The sequence below is a fragment of the Cricetulus griseus genome, chromosome 3 (assembly GCF_003668045.3).
Source record: "Cricetulus griseus strain 17A/GY chromosome 3, alternate assembly CriGri-PICRH-1.0, whole genome shotgun sequence".
Taxonomy (NCBI): Eukaryota; Metazoa; Chordata; class Mammalia; order Rodentia; family Cricetidae; genus Cricetulus; species Cricetulus griseus.
In genome coordinates, this window is record NC_048596.1 from 29,235,007 (window position 1) to 29,254,569 (window position 19,563).

The 19,563-nt window shown below is 42.1% G+C and overlaps 1 protein-coding gene across 8 annotated transcripts in view; it reads left to right on the forward strand.

Annotated features, from left to right (window-relative positions):
• The window catches only part of Sgms1 (sphingomyelin synthase 1), a 257,862-nt gene that overhangs the window by 76,730 nt on the left and 161,569 nt on the right, over positions 1 to 19,563 (forward strand). The window lies entirely within an intron of this gene.

The following is a 19,563-nucleotide window of genomic DNA, read 5'->3' on the forward strand; positions in this document are numbered from 1 at the left end:
CAGGAAGTCCTAGAAATAGGCGGTTGGTGGTGCTCTCATCTTTACTAGGACTTTTACTCTCTTCTAGCCCTCCCTAGACACCCAGGCACAAAGAGCTGGCTTGTCTTAAACAGGGCAGGAGCAATTGTAGTGTTCTTGGCATTACTGCTGATGTGGTTAATACCATTTAATCCTAGCACTTGGGAGGGAGAGGCAGGTGGATCTCTGTTGAGTTCTAGACCAGCCTGGTCTACACCACAGTGAATTCAAAGCCAGCTAGAACTATATAGTGAGATCCTGTCTCAACAACAAAAAAAGAAGCAGTCCTAACACTAGCTTTCTTGTTAGCCCAGCTGTAGCACAAATTCTAATTGGTCTTAATAATAAAAACCCACTGGAGTCAGATATTGGGATAAATGCTGAAAAATCAGAGACGTAATGGAGCAGCCACAGCCACTTCTTACCTCACCAACTCCTCAGCCTGAAAGGGGCCAAGCTCCTGTCTCCTCCCACCTTATAGTCCTCTCTCAGCCCAGCCCTATCACTACCTGTCTGTCTGTACAGACCTTCAGATCTCTATGGTTAACTAGTGGCTAGCTCCGCTCTTGGATTTTCAGGCAATCTTTATTTCTTAGAATACAAACAAGATATCACCACACCAAGCTTTGGTCTTACAAGCTCTTGAAATCACCCCAGAGAAGGGGGGAAATACAAGGTGTGGAGAAACTGATTCACAACAGGTTTTGTTCTGGACTGGACTTCTGAAGGACCCAGATGTCTTCTCCCATTCATAGCAGAGATCACTCAGCTTCTTCAGATCACCTTTGGCATATACCTTAACATCCATGCCTGGATATGTATTTAATATATATATATATATATATATATATATATATATAATATATATATATGCTAATATATATTAGCATTTAATATTCTCAAGTGTAGAAGGGTAAGTGTCCTGCAGTCCTTGGGACAGCCCTCATCAATAATGAATGGTACCTCATCTAGAATCATGGCTTTCTTTGTCTGTGTCTTGTCCTATGCTTCCTCATAAGATGAAGCGACAGTGTTGCTCATTGGGTACAGTGTGGGCCTAATTATGGGCCGGGAAAGCCCAGTTTGAAGCCATCTTCTTAGGTGGTTTCACCGCTCTGACTGTGTCGTTTCTTTTGGGTTCTCCATTAGATTTAACCTAATGTGAAACAGTGAAATGTGAGCAGGAGTTTTGACCAAGAGAATCAACCTGAGCTGTTTCAGTCCCACCTAGAAAACATTTTTCCAAAACTGTAGCCTATTCTTGCACTGGCATGCAAGTTCTATAAAAATAATCAGGGTATATGCTATGTAAATTAAGCCTTAGCATCACAGGAGGAGACAGGGCCCCCAGGAATCCCAGTGCTGTATCCTGAACACCACCCCAAGTGATTATCCTTAGCAAAGTGGGAAACTTTATCATTTGAAACAGTTTTTTAAACTCTGAAGCTTTTGAAGAAAAGATCACTTGCCCAAGCTACAAGAAGGGTTTGTTCTGAGAATTAAATAAGATAAGCAGAGGATCCTGGGATATTTGCTGGTTAATACTGGTCATTCAGTTAGAAATATGACTGGGTGGTGGTGGCACATACTTTTAACCCCAGCACACAGAGGCAGGTGCATCTCTGTGAGTTTGAGGCCAGCCTGATCTACAAAGAGAGTTCTAGGGCAGCTAGGGCCTCACAAAACAAACAAACAAACAAACAAACAAACAAACAACCCACCAACAAAAAATGTTGGGTGTGGTGGTACATGGCCTGTAATGCCAGCACTTGGGAGGCAGAGACAAAAGGTTCATTTTCACCTGCATAGTACCAGCTGGCTTTGGCTATGTGAGATCCCGCATCATGACACAGAAAAGATGCCATATGTTATCAAAGGATAGAGATACTACATTAAGCAGTATAGCTTGTTAGCCAGAGATGATGAGCTGACTACGAGATTTGAATAATTTGATAACCAAGTACAAATGTAGCCAACAGTAAAGGCACCAGGAACAGACTAGGAAAATTCAGCCAAAGTTGGTTGAGAAAATATGTAGATGTTGAGATGACTCAGGCAGCTGTTTCCCTAAAAGGCCTCTTGTGACCAACTGAGAAACCATTTGTTGATCCTTTGACTCCAGTGAGCCTATTTCTAGTGGTGATTTCTATGGAAACAATTATCTCCGAAAATGCATAGTAAATATGGGAAGTGACCCAGATGGCTTCTAGTATATGCTCCAATTTGTTTGTATAATAGACTGTTGTGCATTTGTGCTGGTGATGTCATACTGGCAAGGCACAAAGTGTATGATAAACACACTGTAATAATCATGAGATTAACATTGCTGTCAAGGAGCTGTATGAGCACAGGGCTTAAAGACATCCCTCAAAATGTTCACTAAGATCTTCAGTGGAATTCCATGCCAGGTTCTTCTTTCTTGGGCTTTATTAATTATAGAGCTATTCATGAGCATGAGGGATTGTTTCTGTAATTAAAGCAGTTTACTTTGGAAAGCAAAACCATATTCAAATGTATGGGCAATTTGGTACCTTTTTACTCCAAAGAATCTGATAAATCTAGTCCTATTATTTAAAAACAAAGAAATAGCCTGTCATCTTAAATCGTAAACATTAGTGGTTCCAGGGAGCTATTTGCTCCTCCCAAGTCAATTTGAACAGTGTTTGCTTAGGAGTGAGTGTGATAGGAGGAGAACTTGGACCAGTTCATCTGTGGCAAGGAAGAAGAGATGTTATGTAGTCCAAGACAGCATAGAAACCACACCAACACAGCAGCACTGTTTAGTTTGAAGGTCTGCCCAGAAAATTTGAGACTGAGATGTCATTCATCCACACATAGGTGTGCAGCCCAGAACACCCAGTATGCCTAGGCTTGACTTCCGTGTCCCAGAAGAAGTTGATTCAGGTGTGAGAGGTGTCAGGTGCTGAAGCTGGCTTTCAGAAGTCGGATTGCTAGTCTAAGGCCTGATCCATGAAGCCATAAGGCTGCATCAGTGAACTGGTCCATTGAGCAGACAGGTCTTGCATCTTTTGTGCTGAAGCTGCTAGAGCATGCCTTTATTTCCGGCACTCGAGAGGAAGAGGCAGGCAGGCCAATGTCTGTGAGTTCAAAGCCAGGCTGGTCTTCATAGGGAGTTATAGGCCTACATAGTGAGGGCTACCTAGTGAGACCAGAGAGAGAGAGACAGAGAGAGAGAGAGAGAGACACACACACACACACACAGAGAGAGAGAGAGAGAGAGAGAGAGAGAGAGAGAGAGAGAGAGAGAGACTAACTTTGATTTTATGTTTACTACAAGTCTGCCTCTCCCCTGTAAGTCTGGGTGCATCTGTTCAAAGATCTTCATTCAAGCTGGAGTTCTGTGAGTGAGGCGTCTTGGGCAATGCTGGAGTTTTTCTACCCACAGGAGGCTCACTCCCTATCTCAGCTTTCTGTGGTATGGGTGGCAATATACATCATAATGACAGGTGTTTGTCTAACATGTCATCAGCAACTTGCCACACTAAGTCTAGGATTCTGTTTTTGTTTTAAAAGTCTCAGATGACCAAAGTCGACAAGAAACATAAGAACATTCGTGCCTTCAATGATTCCTAATTTCTACAGTGAATATGTACCCCTGTCTAAGGCTTACCTCCTCCAAAGTTTTTATTAACAAAACAATGAGTGTACAGGATTTCCAGGCCACTTCCTCTTAGAAAGAACAGGGTGGGGTGGCCAGTACAGGAAGGGCCCCTGGTTTCTATGTCCTGGCCCTGCCTGTCTGACCTTTCAAGCTGCAGGGAGGCTTCTGGGTGGGCAGATGTAGCTTCCCAGCCGGTGATGGTTCTTTGCCTACTCTTTGGACCCAGGAACACAGGGTGATCAGTGTGCCTGGGCCTATGGGCCAGGGACAGAATTGGGTCTAGTCTGGGAGCTGACATCTGCAGGGTCATGCTTTTTGGCTGCTGCGATTCTATTGGTGCTGTGACAAAGAATCAGAGTCTGGAGTCTGGAACAATGAGACTCTGAAATAAGACTTGATTTCTTGGGTTCCATTGTTGGACCACAAGCTTGGAGATCAGATGGATATAAAGTTGTTTGAAAGGAGATGCTTTCAACTGTGAGCAGGAGAAATAGTCTTCCCTAGGGAAGAGCGCACCAACTGGTTATCCAGTACCTAACAGTGATTAATGAAAAAAGAGGTCTTGAATTTGAAAGAAAGCAAGGAGGAACATTCGGGGAGTTTGGAAAATTGGAAGGGAGAATTGATATAATCCCCAAAAGAAATAATCAAAGCAAATTGTTTGGGCTTCTGATTAGGAGCAGAACAAAACAAAACAAAACAAAACAAAACAAAACAAAACAAAACAAAACTTTGTAATAATAGGAATGATAACTTCTGTGGCCAGATTTTGTAACTGAAAAATACATTTAAAGTGTGGTGTTGGGGATGACTGAATACAAAGCATCTTTGTTGACTTATGTGATGGCATTGGCAATGCAGCTCAAGCAAAGCTAGGTTCCGAGAGGTAGGCAGCAGTCTTGTCCATCTCTGAGGCTTGCTATGAAACTGAAGGCTCTTCTTGTGCTGCAAATTCTTCATGCCCCAAAGCTCAATTAAGTCCTCCATTGGTATCTGATAAGTGCCAGTAGGCTGAATATAGGCTTTTACCCGGGGGTGAAAATGAAATTGTGTTGAGTTCAACTGGAACAAGGAAATTGTACCCTTTCATCTAATGAGACCCATCATATGCAAGAATTAAAAGAAAATAACAGTGAGACAGTGTTGTAGCTTGGTAGAGTGCTTGGTAGAGTTCTTGCTTAGCTTACATGAGGCCCTGGCTGATCACTAGCACTGCACAAAACCAAGGGTGGGCATGTATACCTGTCCTGACAGCAACTGGGCGGTGGAGGCTGGAGGATCAGAAGTTGAAATGAGATAATGAGACCATTCCTCAAAATCAAACAAGCAGCTAAGAAAATGTTTTGACTACTCCCACCCCATGATATCGGTAGAACAAGGCTGAACACACTACTCGGAAAGTAATTCCAAAGAGGGCATTAAGAATTAAGTTACAGTAAGGTATATATAATAAATGAAATGTGTGTAAAACCCTTTTTGCTTTCTTTCTGATGACCATTCTTAGATTGTAGACTCCTATTTTATTGCTAGGCTGAACCTTTGAAATGAAAATTTGTCTAACTATTTCCTTTCATAGATGTAGGAATCAAGGCCCCGAGAGGGTGACCTTTTGACCTGACACATCGTTATCCATCATTTTCCACAGATCCTAGGCTTCCAGATGTTTTCACTGAACATCTCAACAAAGCTTGAGACACCAGATTCCATAGGAGTTATGTTTTCAGGCCATATCTGGAGTCACAACAGCAAAGGGATGTAAAAGACCGTGAACATTATTCTTGCCAGGGCCCAGTGTCCTCAACCTAGTATGGGGTTCCTTAGCAAACATTTGCTTACTGCCTCAGAATAGCCAAGGTACAACACAAATGACCAGACACTAAGATGACACTGGTGTTTTCAATAGAGAGGATTTCAGGATGTCTGTGTGTCTACAGTGAACTGGAACTCTCGGAGTCCCTGAGGATACAGAAGTGACCAAGACTGGCATGCATGACTGTCATTTTTCTAACTTTGTTTCTTTTCCTATGTGGCCATATCTGTATGTTTGAAACTTTAAAGATCATTTATGTGTTCTTTGTTTAGTATTGTATCTTAATTATTTTTGTGTAAAAGTAATTTTTAATATTTGCACAGTATTCTATGTGGTTGCTTCTTAAATTCTTAAGACTTTCTTTTTTGCAATTTCAACAACTATGGAATTTTCAATTTTGGTAGTAGAACTGGATCAAATAGTAGGAAGATTCATAAGACTCTGAATGCACAATGATAGCATTCTTCCTAGCATAGGTCTTATTAATCTTATTTTATTATCATTCCCATTGAACATTTCTCAAAGTGCTGATTTAATGGGAAACATACAGTGTTGTTTCTGGTTCATGTCTTTGTTGCTTGGCACTATGGCTGCACTCTGTGCCCAGGTGGGTTGAAATAATGACTCAGGCATTCAAAGGACAATCAAAGGATTCAGTCATCAGCTTATCCTCTTGTCATTGTAGGTCCAGGAAATCCAGACCTGATCCATGCAGCTATAGAGAAAGATGGCTCTGCCTCGTCTAGAATGGAATTTAGGCAGATACAGATGCAACCATAAACCAGACCCCCTTGGCACACCCGGAGCTTAAAACAGCTCAAATTGATTCATGATGCAGCTGTATGCCTGACTGTAACTAACTCATTCCCCAGCAGGAATTTGGTCTTGGAGTTTGGCTTTCAATGTTGCCTCTCACTTGAAAACTGGTTATGGAGTCTTTGTCTCTCAAGTCCAGGACCTGTTTGTTTGCATTTGTTGGTTTCCTTTCTTACTCATTTTTCCTTTCCCTTTCCTCACACAACTTGTTATTCTGTAGCCAAGATTGTCCTCAAACTTGATCCTCCAGCCTTAGCCTTGAAGTGCTGAGATTGTAGGCATGTACTACCATCCCTAGTTTCAGTGTCTTCACTTTTGAGAACAAACATACTGCCTAATGGTTCTGCTGCTCTGATTTAAGTCTATTTGACATATCCCAAGGGCTCAGTGTTCACAGACAGTAACATTGTTATAGATGTGATACTCAAAAATGTGCCCTCTGACAGTGGGTAACTATGCAAGGGCCTGGTAGGCTGAGATATGACTTGTACGTCAGATGTTTGGGTGTGAGGAGTAGGCACCATCCATCAGCCCCAATTGTGGAGCATGTGGTGGAATGAGCATATAAAGAATTTCCAATTTAGGAAAACCCCAGTTTCAATGATACTGTGGGATCCCAGAAGACTTTCTGGAATCAGCCCCAGTAATCACTGAAGGAGCACACCCATGTGAGTGTTTACACACCAAACACTTGTGCTACTTTCCTTCCTCCCCTCCTTCTCGTCTTTACTGACCATAAGTTGGTGTCCACATATGCTATCCAGAAGATTCTTAGAATAATCAATAGTACACAAACTGAAGTTAAAGGAGATAGTAAAAACAGATGTCCTGTTAGAACATTGGGTGGATGCAGCATCCTGAAAAATGAGTGTCTTTTAAGGCTTCTCAACTTCAATAGTGCTTTTCTGTTAACAGAAAAAGAAAACTTTGTCCTTCTCAAAACCCTCCTCCTTAGTTTATGCTCATAGCTTTTTAGTGATGCCACTTGACACTTCTTTTGCCCACATTTTACGGGCCAGGTTACAAAGGGATGCCATTTCTCAGTGCTGAGGTGAAAACTCCATATAATCTAGCTTGGGTCAGAATTCTGTGGCCTGGTCTGTCGCCCTTTCTGACTTGCCAAATATTTAGAGCAATTCCAATGTAAAGTCATAAACCTCACCTTATGCTTGGGAAATTAGTTTCATTTTATAGGATGGCCGTTTTTGACTATTCCAAGTACATACACGTCCTTTATTGTATGTTGTCTGAAATATTTTTTAAGTTAAAATAACAAACTTTATTTTTTACATGTGTAATGTATGTTTGTGGTGTGTGAGTGTGTGTTGCTGTGTGTGTGTGTGTGGTGTGTGTGTGTGTGTGTGATGTGTGTGTGTGTTGCTGTGTGTGTGTGGTGTGTGTGTGTGTGTGTGTGTGTGTGTGTGTGTGTGTGTGTGTGTGTGTGCAGGTGCATGTATGTGGGCCATGGAGGTCACTGGTTGATGTGAGAGCTTCATCCAACACTCTGACTTTGCTTACTGAGGCCTGGTCTCTTGCTGAGCCCTCTTTGCCTCTTGGGCACTGGGATTGCAGGCAGGCAGTGAGGCCTTCCTGACTTTTATATGTGTGCTGGGGACCTGAACTCTGGTTCTCATATTTGCATTGCATGCTCATCATCTTCTGAGCCGTCTTGCTGTCCCTCAACAACACGAACTCTTCTTTCAATGTTATATGCACTTTTAGTTAGATTTTACATTTTAAACTGTCTCATATTTGCAAAGGAGTATGTTATTCTTTCCAGGCATCAGACATGTATACAACCTTACAACAACATGAACTCTTAAATGGTGATACCCTAATTTTAGATGAATCATACATTTGGCTGTGTCTTTAAGATTTTTGGATAGAGAAACACACGCTGTGTTAGTTGACGGTTGGGAAGCAAGAAATTTTTGTGGAAAGGGCCAAAACTTTGATAAAATTCAGTGGAACAGGCAACTCATGTGCTGCTATGTGGCTGACCATTAATGTCACAACTTGCTTAACTAGTGCCTATTAGAGAAGTATGCAGTGAGAATGGTGACCGAGTGAAGAGATGGATTGGTGTGGTGTTTGCTTTAAAGTTAATGAGGATCAGACAAGGAAATTGCAAAGGTCATTGGGGGAAAGCCTTTCTTCCTCACTAAGTAAGGTTGAAGTGTAAGCAGGATTAGTCATCCCCTCCTCCCCACCGTCCCCCACTTGGTTCTGCTTTGCCAAGAGCTTTAATTGTATGGTATTGTAATTATCTGTTTATGTTCTCTCTCCAGTAAACTAGCTGGCCCAGTCTTATTCTTCTCTGTGCCTTTTGCAGAAAGAAGCACAATGCTAGTAGATTGTTTTTCCACATATGATTCATCTGTCTGAAATCGTAAATTAGAAGACAGTTTCGGCCTGTAGGTATTTCAAAATATTGACAAATATTTTGAGTAGGCAAAGGGGCTTGGAGGCATTTTTACCTCTGAGTGTAAAATTTGTTCATTTAAAAATAATGGTAGGGGCTGTTAGATGGCTCAGAGAGTGGGTAAAGGCTCTTGCTGAGCAAGCCTGGTGAACTGAATTCAAGTCCTAGAAAACATATGAAGGTGGGGAGGAGAGAGAACTGACTCCACAAAGTTGCCCTCTGACCTCCACACACGTACATCATGCACACAAACAATAACAAAAAGTGCAATAATAATAATTCAGAAAAATCTGAATTCCCATGACCCCACTTTTCTATGACTATTACATTCAAAAGAGGAGTTGGATCTGATACTTTCCTGGCAGCCTTAACTAATGTTTCCTCACACCGCCTTTCACTTGCCTCTTCTTTTCAGCCTTTTGTGACTTGGTGTGTGTGTGTGTGTGTGTGTGTGTGTGTGTGTGTGTGTGTGTGTGTACACCCACATTAACTGAATGCTGACAGTCCATGTATCTAAGGACACAGCAGTGATACACACATGGGCTATACGCCCCCCCCCCATCCATATCCTGGAGTATTAGCAGAAATTAGCATCTTAGAATTTTCAGAGTCAGCTTCGTCTTTGTCCTTCTTCTTAAGGCTAGCTGACACACAGACCCATGAACAAGTTGGAGAGTTGTCGAATGTCCCTTGTGCTGAAGATGCTCTGGTTTGTAGGATGTGATCTATAGTAGACACTCACTTTGATAGGCTATGTCTCATGACTTCTCAGTGATTGGGACTCAAGGTGCAGCACACATCAGGGGGTGTAGAAATGGCTGGCACTGGATATTGCCCAGTAAATTTGATTGAAGCAAGGGAATGCTTTGTGGAATGGCCATGTGACAACGTGATACCCCCACCCCCATTTTGGCCCTGATGATGGCTTCGCCAGTAAGTTTGCTAGTTTAAAATATCAGTTTCTACAGTTTATTGGCAGCATAACCTGGAGCTAGTCACTTATGCCTTGAGATGCTCAGAATCCTCTCCTGTAACATGGGGACATTTGTTGAAACCTGGATGGTTTTGTGTAGGAACCCATATTTGTGGGGCTATAGTTGGATCTAGACAACTTGCCTGGTTTGTACCTGAGAGGGGCAGTGTGGATTGAGAAACAGCAGGTAAAGACACTAAGGAAAAGATAAAAATAGTCAGCAGGACAATCCAGTGAATACTGAATGCACCAAGTTTATTCTTCAACATTCTTATATACCCCAATCAAAATGGAAAATGGTATCTTTATCATGATACAAGGAACAAACAGATTTTCTTAATTCTCCAAACATTTAGTAACTACACCTTAGACTAAATCTCTTGTTATTTAGATAAGACATCCATGCCTTAAACCAAACACCCTACAGTAGCCACATCTTAGACCTTTAGGTCTTATGCCTTTAATCTTGGAAGAGTAAAGATAGTTTTGAACTCTCTGACCTGAAGTCAAAATGCAGCGGAGCCATTTTTATGGACGCCAACATTTTTGAAGAGTGAATAACAGCTGTGAAATTCCTGTTCGAGGATGAAGAATTAGAGTAGCCTTAAAACACAATGGCTGTTCTTACCACTCTGCATGAAGGGCTTTCTAATTCTCCAGCATCTTGTTTTTTTTTGTTTGTTTGTTTGTTTTGTTTTGCTTTAATATCCCATCCTTATTGGTATCTTAATGAGTCCACATTTTATTCAAATTCAGTAAATTTAATCTTTCTCAGAATAAATGTGTCTACTTGCTATTTTTCCTGTGTAGCTTAGAATAAGTTTTGAAGCAGAACAATAGCTGTCTGTGTGTCTCTGTTTGTGTATATCTATTTATTTTTATTTTGTTCAATGTTTAATTCCAGATACAGATCTCATTCTCCCATCCAGTTATAACCTTCCACAGAGCACAAGGGTCTGTTTGTCATTGGCTACCCTAGAAAAGAAACCCAGATGTGTGTAACTTCAAAGCCCTGGTTCTTAAAACAAAACAAAACAAAACAAAACAAAAAAACAACCAAAAACCAAAATCAGAAACTACTTACAATTTTTTCATGCAGTATGTTTTATACATTGAGCATATCCCTCCTAGCCTCACCCTCTCCTTCTCACGCTTTCTGCCCTTCCTGCTGTCCTCTTTGTTACCTAGACAGTTTCCCCTCAGCGTTCATTTTATATATTCAGGCATAACTTTTTGTGACGACATAAAATCTAGGAACAGCAAGAAAACATATTTGTTTTTCTGAGACTGGCTTAGTCCATGTAAATATGATTATCTCCAGGTGCATTCATTCTTCTGCAAATGTTGCCAATGGTCCAACTCCATTCTTCTTGATGATGGAAAATAATTCCCTTCTGTATACATCTGCAGTTTTGTCCAACCATTCTTCTGTTGTTGGGCATTTAGCTTGGCTCCATAATTTAACGGTTGTGAAAAGTGCCATGACAAACATTGATGTGCAAATGTCTCTGTGATAAGGTGACTGAGATTCCTTTAAGTAAATAGCCAGGAGTGGTAAGCCTGCGTCATTTGGAAGATCTGTATTTAATTTTTTTGAGCAATCTCTGTACCTATTTGCATAATGACGAGACAAGTTTACATTCCTACCAGCAGTGTGTGAAAGGTTTCCCTTTGGCCACATCCTTGCTATAATTTGCTGATGTTTTCCTAATGACTGTCTTCTCACTGGGGTGAGATGGGATCTCATTGTAGTTTTAAATAATGGCTAATAAGGTTGAACTTTTTTCAAGTTCTTTTTAAAAATACTTTTCCTCCTGTCTGTCTCCCTCCCAAATTCATGACCTCTTCTTTAGTTATTACTGTTACATTTATATGTACCTGTGTGTGTATATATACACACACAAACATATGTATGTACAACCTGCTGTGTCTATTTTGTATTGCCCATAAGTATACGGGTCCAGGGATGACCACTTGCCATTGGACAACCTATGTAGGAGCTTGTTCCTGCAGGAAAATGATTTTTTCTCTCTCAGCAGCCATTGGCCAAATGTAGCCCTTCATCTAGGGGTGGGTACTTGTGGAATTTCCCCTGTGTAATAGGAAGCTTTCTCCATCTATCTCGGTCCCATTGGACCAGTTTCTCTCTATCCACCGGGTCCCGCAGCCACTTATGAAATAACCACCCAGAGACTTGATATATATTTATAAGTTTTTGGCCTTTGGCTTAGGCTTCTTACTGGCTGGCTCTCTCTTAATTAACCCATTACTATTAATTTGTATATCACTTGACTTACAGGTGATGCCTGGGTCTCTTGACTTCCTGGCATGGCATCTGTTCCTTATCTTCCTTTTTCCTCTTTCTTTGTTCAGAATTCCCTCTTAGCTAAGTTTTGCCTGTCCATTTGCCGAAACAGCTTTATTCATCAACTAATAAGGAAAACTGTTACGATAAATCTTTCTGCCAAAAGCTGCCTGAGCCCCACCGCCACGTGTGAGCTTTATGCCAGTTGCCCGCCTGAGTCAGGGCCCAAATGAGTACACAGAAACTTGTATTAGGTTCAAAGCTGCTTGGCCAATGACTAGGATTCTCATCTGTTAGCTTAGTCTTAACTATCATAAACCTATATATTTTATAAGACTTATCTTATCGGACGCCTTATTGGCGTCCCTCCTTGTTGGTGGATCACATTGTGCCGCTGGAGCAGGAGCAGAGGGGAAAAGGGACCCTTCCTGTTTCTCCTTCACTTAAAAATGACTCTCCTTGCTATGTCACTTCCTGCCTGGATCACCACTTATCTACTACATTTCCCAGAATCCTCTTTGACTCCTAGTCCCATCTAATCTGCTGTCTTATTGGCCAAACAGTATATTATTTAACAATCAATAAGATAAACATACACAGTACATTCCCCATCATAAAACACATAGTCCCAGAATTCAGAGGACATCCCCTATCACCCCTGTCCACATTCATATGCCAACTGGTAGTGTTATTATGATGGTGTTGTTCAGGCAGGAATATTGGTGAGCATCCATGGGTGCACTTTTCCTGTCTTGTCCAGGAAACACTGTCTTGCATCCTGGACCCCTCTTCCTCAACGTTCCCTGAACCTTAGGTGTAGATTGCCGATCTCTGCATTTGATGTGTTGTGGATCCCTAGAGCAGTCTCCATCTGTTGCAGACAGAAGCTTTTTAGCAGACCGGGCTGTGAACTGACTGACTGCATGACCAGGGCTAGGCTGTGTGACTGGGTGTTGAGGCTGGCATAGATGGGTGAGGTTCCAGGTACCTCACCTGGCTTGACGGACCTCACATGTCTATTGACAATCAGTATTTCATCTTTTGTGAATTTTCTGTCCATTTCACTAGCCTGTTTATTGATTCAGTTGTTTGATTTCTTTCTTGTGTCTGTTGGGGTAGGGCGAGGTCAACATTGAGCTGCTTCAATTTTTCTTCACTTTCTCTTTTGAGACAGCAGCATCTATCACTGAATCTGGAGCTCATTTATTCAACTTGGTTGGGTAGTCAACGCACTCGAGGGTCTGATGTCTCCACTTCTGTTCGGGGTCACAGATGGGTGCTACCACACCTGGCTCTTATGTGGGTACCAGAGCCCTGAACTCAGGCATTATCTTTGCATGGCAAGCCATCTCCCAGCTTCTGGATATTTAAATCTTTTGGATGCTACTCTTCCATCAGGTACATAACTAGCAAAGTGTTCTCTCATTCTGATGCTGTCCCTTCACCTAGTTGACTGTGGCTGTTGCTGTACAGCAGCCTTTTCATTCCAGGAAGTCTCACTTAGTGGGTCGTTGACCTGTTTTCCATAGCAGTTCAAGTCCTATTCAGAAAGCCTTCACGTGTATCCAAATCGTAAAGTGTTTTCCTTATTCTTTACTTTGAGTTTCAGGTCTTTTTTTTTTTTTTTTGGTTTGGTTTGGTTTGGTTTTTTGAGACAGGGTTTCTCTCTGTAGCCCTGGATGTCCTGGAATTCACTCTTTAGACCAGGCTGGCCTTGAACTCAGAGAGAGATCTGTCTTCTTCTGCCTCTAGAGTGCTGGGATTAAAGGCCTGCACCACCATTGCCCAGTGAGTTTTAGGTCTTATGTTAAGGCCAGGTATTCATTTTTGTAAGGGTGAGAGATGAGCATCAAGATTCATTCTTTTGCATCTAGTTTCCCTGAAACATTTATTGAAGAAATTGTCTTTTCTCTAAAGGATGTCTTTGCCAAAAATCAGGTGGTTGCCTGGGTTTAATTTACATCTGGATCTTCTATTATCTCTGTCTGCTTTTGTGCCAGCACTAGGCTGGCTTGTTGCTGTGACTCTGTAATAGGATTTGAAACCAGGTGTGATATTTCCAGCATTCTTCTTCTTCTTCAGGAATGCTTTGGCTATCTGGGGTCTTTTGTGCTTCTGAATGAAGCTTTTTTATTTGTTTGTTTGGTTGGTTGGATTTGTTTTTTTCCTATTTCTGAGAATAAAAACATTGGGATTTGGATAGGGTTTGCATTGTATCTGTAGATTATTTTTTGTAAGATAGTCATTTGTACAATGTTATGTCTTTTAGTCCATGAGCATCCCTGGGGGACATGGCTGCAGGCAGGCAGGCATGACACTGGAATAGCAGCTGAGAGTTTACATCTGGTCTACAAGCAGGAGACAGAGAGAGCAAGAGCAAGAGTGAGAGCAAGAGGGAAAATGAGAATCCTGAGAATGGTGTGGGCTTTTGAAATTTCCAAACCACCCCCAGTGACAAATTTATGCCTCCTAATCCTTCCCAAACAGTTTCAACAACTGGGGACTAATTATGCATATGAGCCTTGGGGGCCATTTTCATTCAAACCACCTCAAGAGACTAGGATGCTATTCCCTAATCATGGCCCTTGGCACTGTTTTTGTTCTCATTTTCCCAACCTAGTGCTGTTCTTAGTGGATGTTTTTGTGAAATTCTGTTGTGACAATGGATAGATAGGCATTAGTTGTGTGGTTGAACACATGGCCTGTTTTTTTTCATCTTGAAGTTATATTTACCTTACTGCCTCTTGTCTTTAATAGGATCTGAGGCAGAATTGCTTGAAGTTGACAGGAGTAAGGTTAAAATGATTTGTCAGTACCAGTAGCTAATACCAGTAGCTAATCACTTAATGCTTTTTAAGTGAAGGCTGGGTAATAGATACCAACTTAATACTTTTGGTTAGCATGTTGAATTGATTCATGAGTCTCCCAAGACACGTGCTACCCCATTTCAGACTTTGTAAATTTTATGTGTGTTACTCTTGGAAAGAGTTTGTGCTTAGAAGCAGGGAGGTTGCTATAGCACTCTCAGAGCTGGGCTTCTCCTAAGTCTATGGCTTAAAGCTTCCAACAGTTGGTTCTGTTTTCCACTATTTTTGAAACTTCTATAAGGCAGAATTGCACATCCTATTGAAATATGAACACTGAAGTTTACAATATTGCTAATTAACACAGCAGTTGTGTTATGTGTGGCATCCAACATGGCTCCTGGGATGCACCTAACTGAGATAGAAAGGGAATGAAGAAGAGACAAACACTCAGATACATAGAAAAGCTGGGGTCGTATTGTTTCCCTCTGATGGAGAAACTGTAGTATCCTGGAAGCTCAGCAAGTTTATTATTACAGTTGAGCAGAGCAGCCAGATTATCTGAACACGGAGGAGTTCTATTACATACAAAAACTAAGGTAGCAGGTTTATAGTACAGACCTAAATCCAGGAGGCAGGCTTAGCTAATCTTGGTAGGGGCAGTGTCTAAGCATAAATATGGGGTCGGAGAAGCTATGGTGAACATTTTTTGCACACACTATCAACATCTATATCTCGACTTAGAGGAAGATCTTGCCATCCCTCTAAGCCTCAGGGATTGGGGGGCTTTGCCATTTTCCCATGTGGCTGAGGGGTTAGAGTCCTTGACATGGCTGTACCTATGCCAACAGCACATATTCACTCAGGCCATTCTCCATTCCCCACAGTTGTGGGAACATAAACTACATATTACTCAGTTAAAAACTCTTGTTTTGGGGAAAGTCCTTGTGTTGAAGCTAAAATGTGCATACTTTACAGTGAAAGGTTTCTTCCTTCCTTCCTTCCTTCCTTCCTTCCTTCCTTCCTTCCTTCCTTTCTTTCTTTCTTTCTTTCTTTCTTTCTTTTCTATCTTTGGAAATATAAAAATTTTGTGCATTGCCCTGCACAGCAGGGTATTTTTTTTTTTCCTTCGAGACAGAGTTTCTCTGTATTGCTTTGGAGCCTGTCTTGGAGCCCTCTGCCTCCTGCTGGGATTAAAGGCATGCGCCACCAACGCTCAGCTTGAATGTATCTTAAAATGTTAAATATTAATGGTTTCCCTGTTTTGTTTTTGGTTTTCTTCTATATTAAATTTTCCACATGATAATCCTTAATTTTTGCTTGATTCATGTGTATATTTCTGGGTTGTGGAAATTGACCATGTCCTTTTCATAGTGTCATGTCTTGGCGTATGTTCTGAAAACTATATATGGGTCTAATTTGTGGGTATCAGTCAATTGTGAAGGGTTCGGATGAGCCGAATCTTACCGTCCTTTCAGTGACCTGAGGGTCACCATTGATGTTCTGGGACTTTCCTTGTAGCCCTCATTATCCTGTTAAAATTTCAGCTAAGCGTATTTTACCTTATTGGTAGTGAAATGCGTTGGCGCTCTTTGGCTCTGCCACTTCCCGTATGTGACATTGGGATGCTGTTGCATCTCCTTTGTGAAGTGAGCTGAGGGTAATAGCATCCACTGTGAAGAACTTGTGGAGATGGAGTGCTCTTCCATGCTTAGCACAGCAAAAGGGATCATCACAGCTCTACCTTTATTATAATGGTGGCCAGGTGCTGGGAGAGCACTACGGTGGAGCACTGAGGTGGAGCACTAAGCCAGCCTTAAGCAGTGATCACACAAAAAGGTTCCTAAGGGTTGTCATGCCCCAGCAAATTAGCCAAGAGGAAGAAGGGAAAGCAGGATGCTTCACTAGAGATGCTAAGGGTTTTTCACAAGAGATAATGGAAGAGCAAGTGGGGAACCAATCATGGTCTCCCATTCAATTCCTGGGAAATGGGGACCCACACAAGAATCTGTGTGGAGCTGGATCCATGGGGACTCGTGGAAACAGAATTCCACTGGAGATTCAGAGGGACCTCTGAGAAGGTGTTCTGAAGGTTCCTAGAGGATGGAGAATGCTAGGACCAAGGGAGATGGGCAGGTCAGCACCTTTACCTCACACTTACTTCTTAATTCCTGGGCCATTGGAAGTAAAACCAAAGAAAGGTAAGGCTGCCTGTGCATGGACTATATGGGCTGTAGTGTGGAGTTCTCAAGTGGAGAAGTCTCCTGAGACAGTACTGTTAGGTGACCACTGCGCTCTCTCTCTCTCTCTCTCTCTCTCTCTCTCTCTCTCTCTCTCTCTCTCTCTGTGCGTGTGTGTGTGTGTGTGTGTGTGTGTGTGTGTGTGTGTGTGTGTGTGTGTGTGTGTGCAGCAATCTGATCTGGGCAAGTAAAGACAAGTTCTCTGGTGTTTTAGAATTGCAAAGTTGTCTTTCCTTATAGCATGTAATGAAAATGTCATTTTATTTTCCTTCTGATTTTCATTTCCTTAACCTTGTTTCTGGGGTTGCAGTTTTTCTTGACTACTTTCTAATTCTCTGTAGAGATATGTAGTTTAAAAAAATGAAAATGCATCAGAAAATGATTCACATGTAAAGTCTTCACTCCTGAGTATGTGCACATAAACAGGAAATATGAACCATAGCAACCGACTTTGTTGGCTTTGGCTGGAGTGCTTCGCTGTGCTACTTGGAGGAAGAGTCATACATAGAAATACAACTATGTGGGGTTGTGGGCAGCCATGAAGAGAATGTTTTCTAGAGCAAGGAGAGGCACTTCTTTGTCATATCATCTGGAATCACTTCCATCCTAGAGAGCAATTTGGATACCGTGGGCTTACAGACCAAATGAACAGGTGCACAGCTAAGGCTGTGCCAGAAAGTGACTTTTCTGGAATGCCTACAGACCTTATTAAAATGTGCTGAAAGCGTTTGTTCCTTCACCCTTCCCAGTACAGCCTTACCTAATGTGGAAGACATGAAAACAAAAAGGCAGTGGCTAGAGCTGATCTTACATTTCCACCTAAATACAGGCCCTCTGTCCATGAAGCCTCTGGCAGTGGACAACAGACAGCCAAGATTGTGACCCATGAGAGAAGATGGTAATTTGAGGGTCCTTTGTCCTATCCTGTATCCATTTTCTGCCACAGTAGCTGTGGCCAGCGCTGGGAGAGCCTGTGGTCTCATAGCCTGCAGGTGGAAGGTCTGTAGCTTAGGGCTGCCGAGGCTGGAATTTGCACAGCAAGATAATGGAGAAAGAAATACTTGAGGGCCGAGATCTCCATGTGATCGTGGAGATGAGAGAGCAGCTGCATCCAGGCAGTGAACAGAAAGACGGATGTCTTTCTTACCTTAGCCATGCTATCAGCAAATTGGACCGGCCACCTCTCAAGGAGTAAGGACAGTACTGTAGATGAAGGCCACTTGCTCATTGCTAGGGATATAGTCGAAGTGGCTCCATCTTAACCAAATGTAGACCCTGGAGCCACAGTTGGTGAGGTCTTCCAGTAACTTAGCCGCCACAACTGAACTGAGCCCCTCAAGGTGTCTACTTTATGACAGAAGGGAACGTGTGGCTCATATTTAGAATGAAGATGAACAAGCTGAAACAGACTGACTGGAAACCAGTCCTTACAAATCTTGGTCTCTAGCATTCTTCTCTGAGAAGACCCAGGACTCTTTGGAGAAATGACTTCACCCAGAACAGAGACAGGACAGATATAAGATTAAGTCCCAAACATTTTTTAATGTGAGAAAGAGAAGAAGTAAAGATAAGGAAAAACAAGTACAGAGTAGGCATCTGGCAGGGGCTGTCACTGGCTAAGTCTGAGTACCAGTGTAACGCGCAGGAATCAAGTGGGAATATGTCATAAGAAGAGCTGCATGTGTTTGTACTAAGCCTAACTGCTTCGCTCGGTGAACAGTGCTGGAGAATGCGGATAATGAGTGAGCAGTACTGTGGAAGGAGTGTTGGCGTCAGTGCGCTGCACCTGTCATTAGGTAAAGTGTGCAATCGGAAGACATCAGGGATACCTGTCGAATTTTCCTTCTTCTTTCCCTCTCCTCTTTCCTGTCTTCCCTCTTTTTCTCTTCTTTGTCTTAGGCAGGGCCTTACTATGTATCTCTGGCTGGCCTTGAACTCATGGTCTTCCTGCCTCAGTTTTCGAACTGTTGTGATTACGCAGGGGCAGGAGGGAGGATTTTGAGGTGGGACAAGGTATTTGGATGGTCTTAAAATGTTTTTCCCTAGATGAAGTATTAGTTGCAAGGAGAAAGAAATGCCGTGATTTCTTTCTGTTGAGTAAGGTGGTATTACATTGGGGTCAGATAGACCTGGTACGTTCAGATGTGATATTCAGAGAGATTCTCACTTGGGAATTTTCTGGCTAAGCAAACAAGCTATTCTGATTCATACAGAATCACTCGAGGAAAGGCCGGATAAGCCAAAATGGAAATGTTCCATCAATTTAAAAGGGAGGCGCCTCATTCCTCTCAAGGTTTTTGTGACGACAAAGGGGTACTGTGTGTGTTTCAGATTAAAGAGAAATAGGAGCGAAATGCTTTATCTAACCCTAGCTGCATCCTGAATTGGAAGAAGTCTTATTAAAAAAAATCCTTATTAGGGCAACTGAATATGGTCTGGATTAAAGCATCGGTACCCAGATTGATGACTGCATTGTGATTGCCTAAGAGTATTCCTATTCCTTGGGGATAATTTCTGAAGTTTTTAGAGAAAAAGGGCCATGATGTGTGAAAC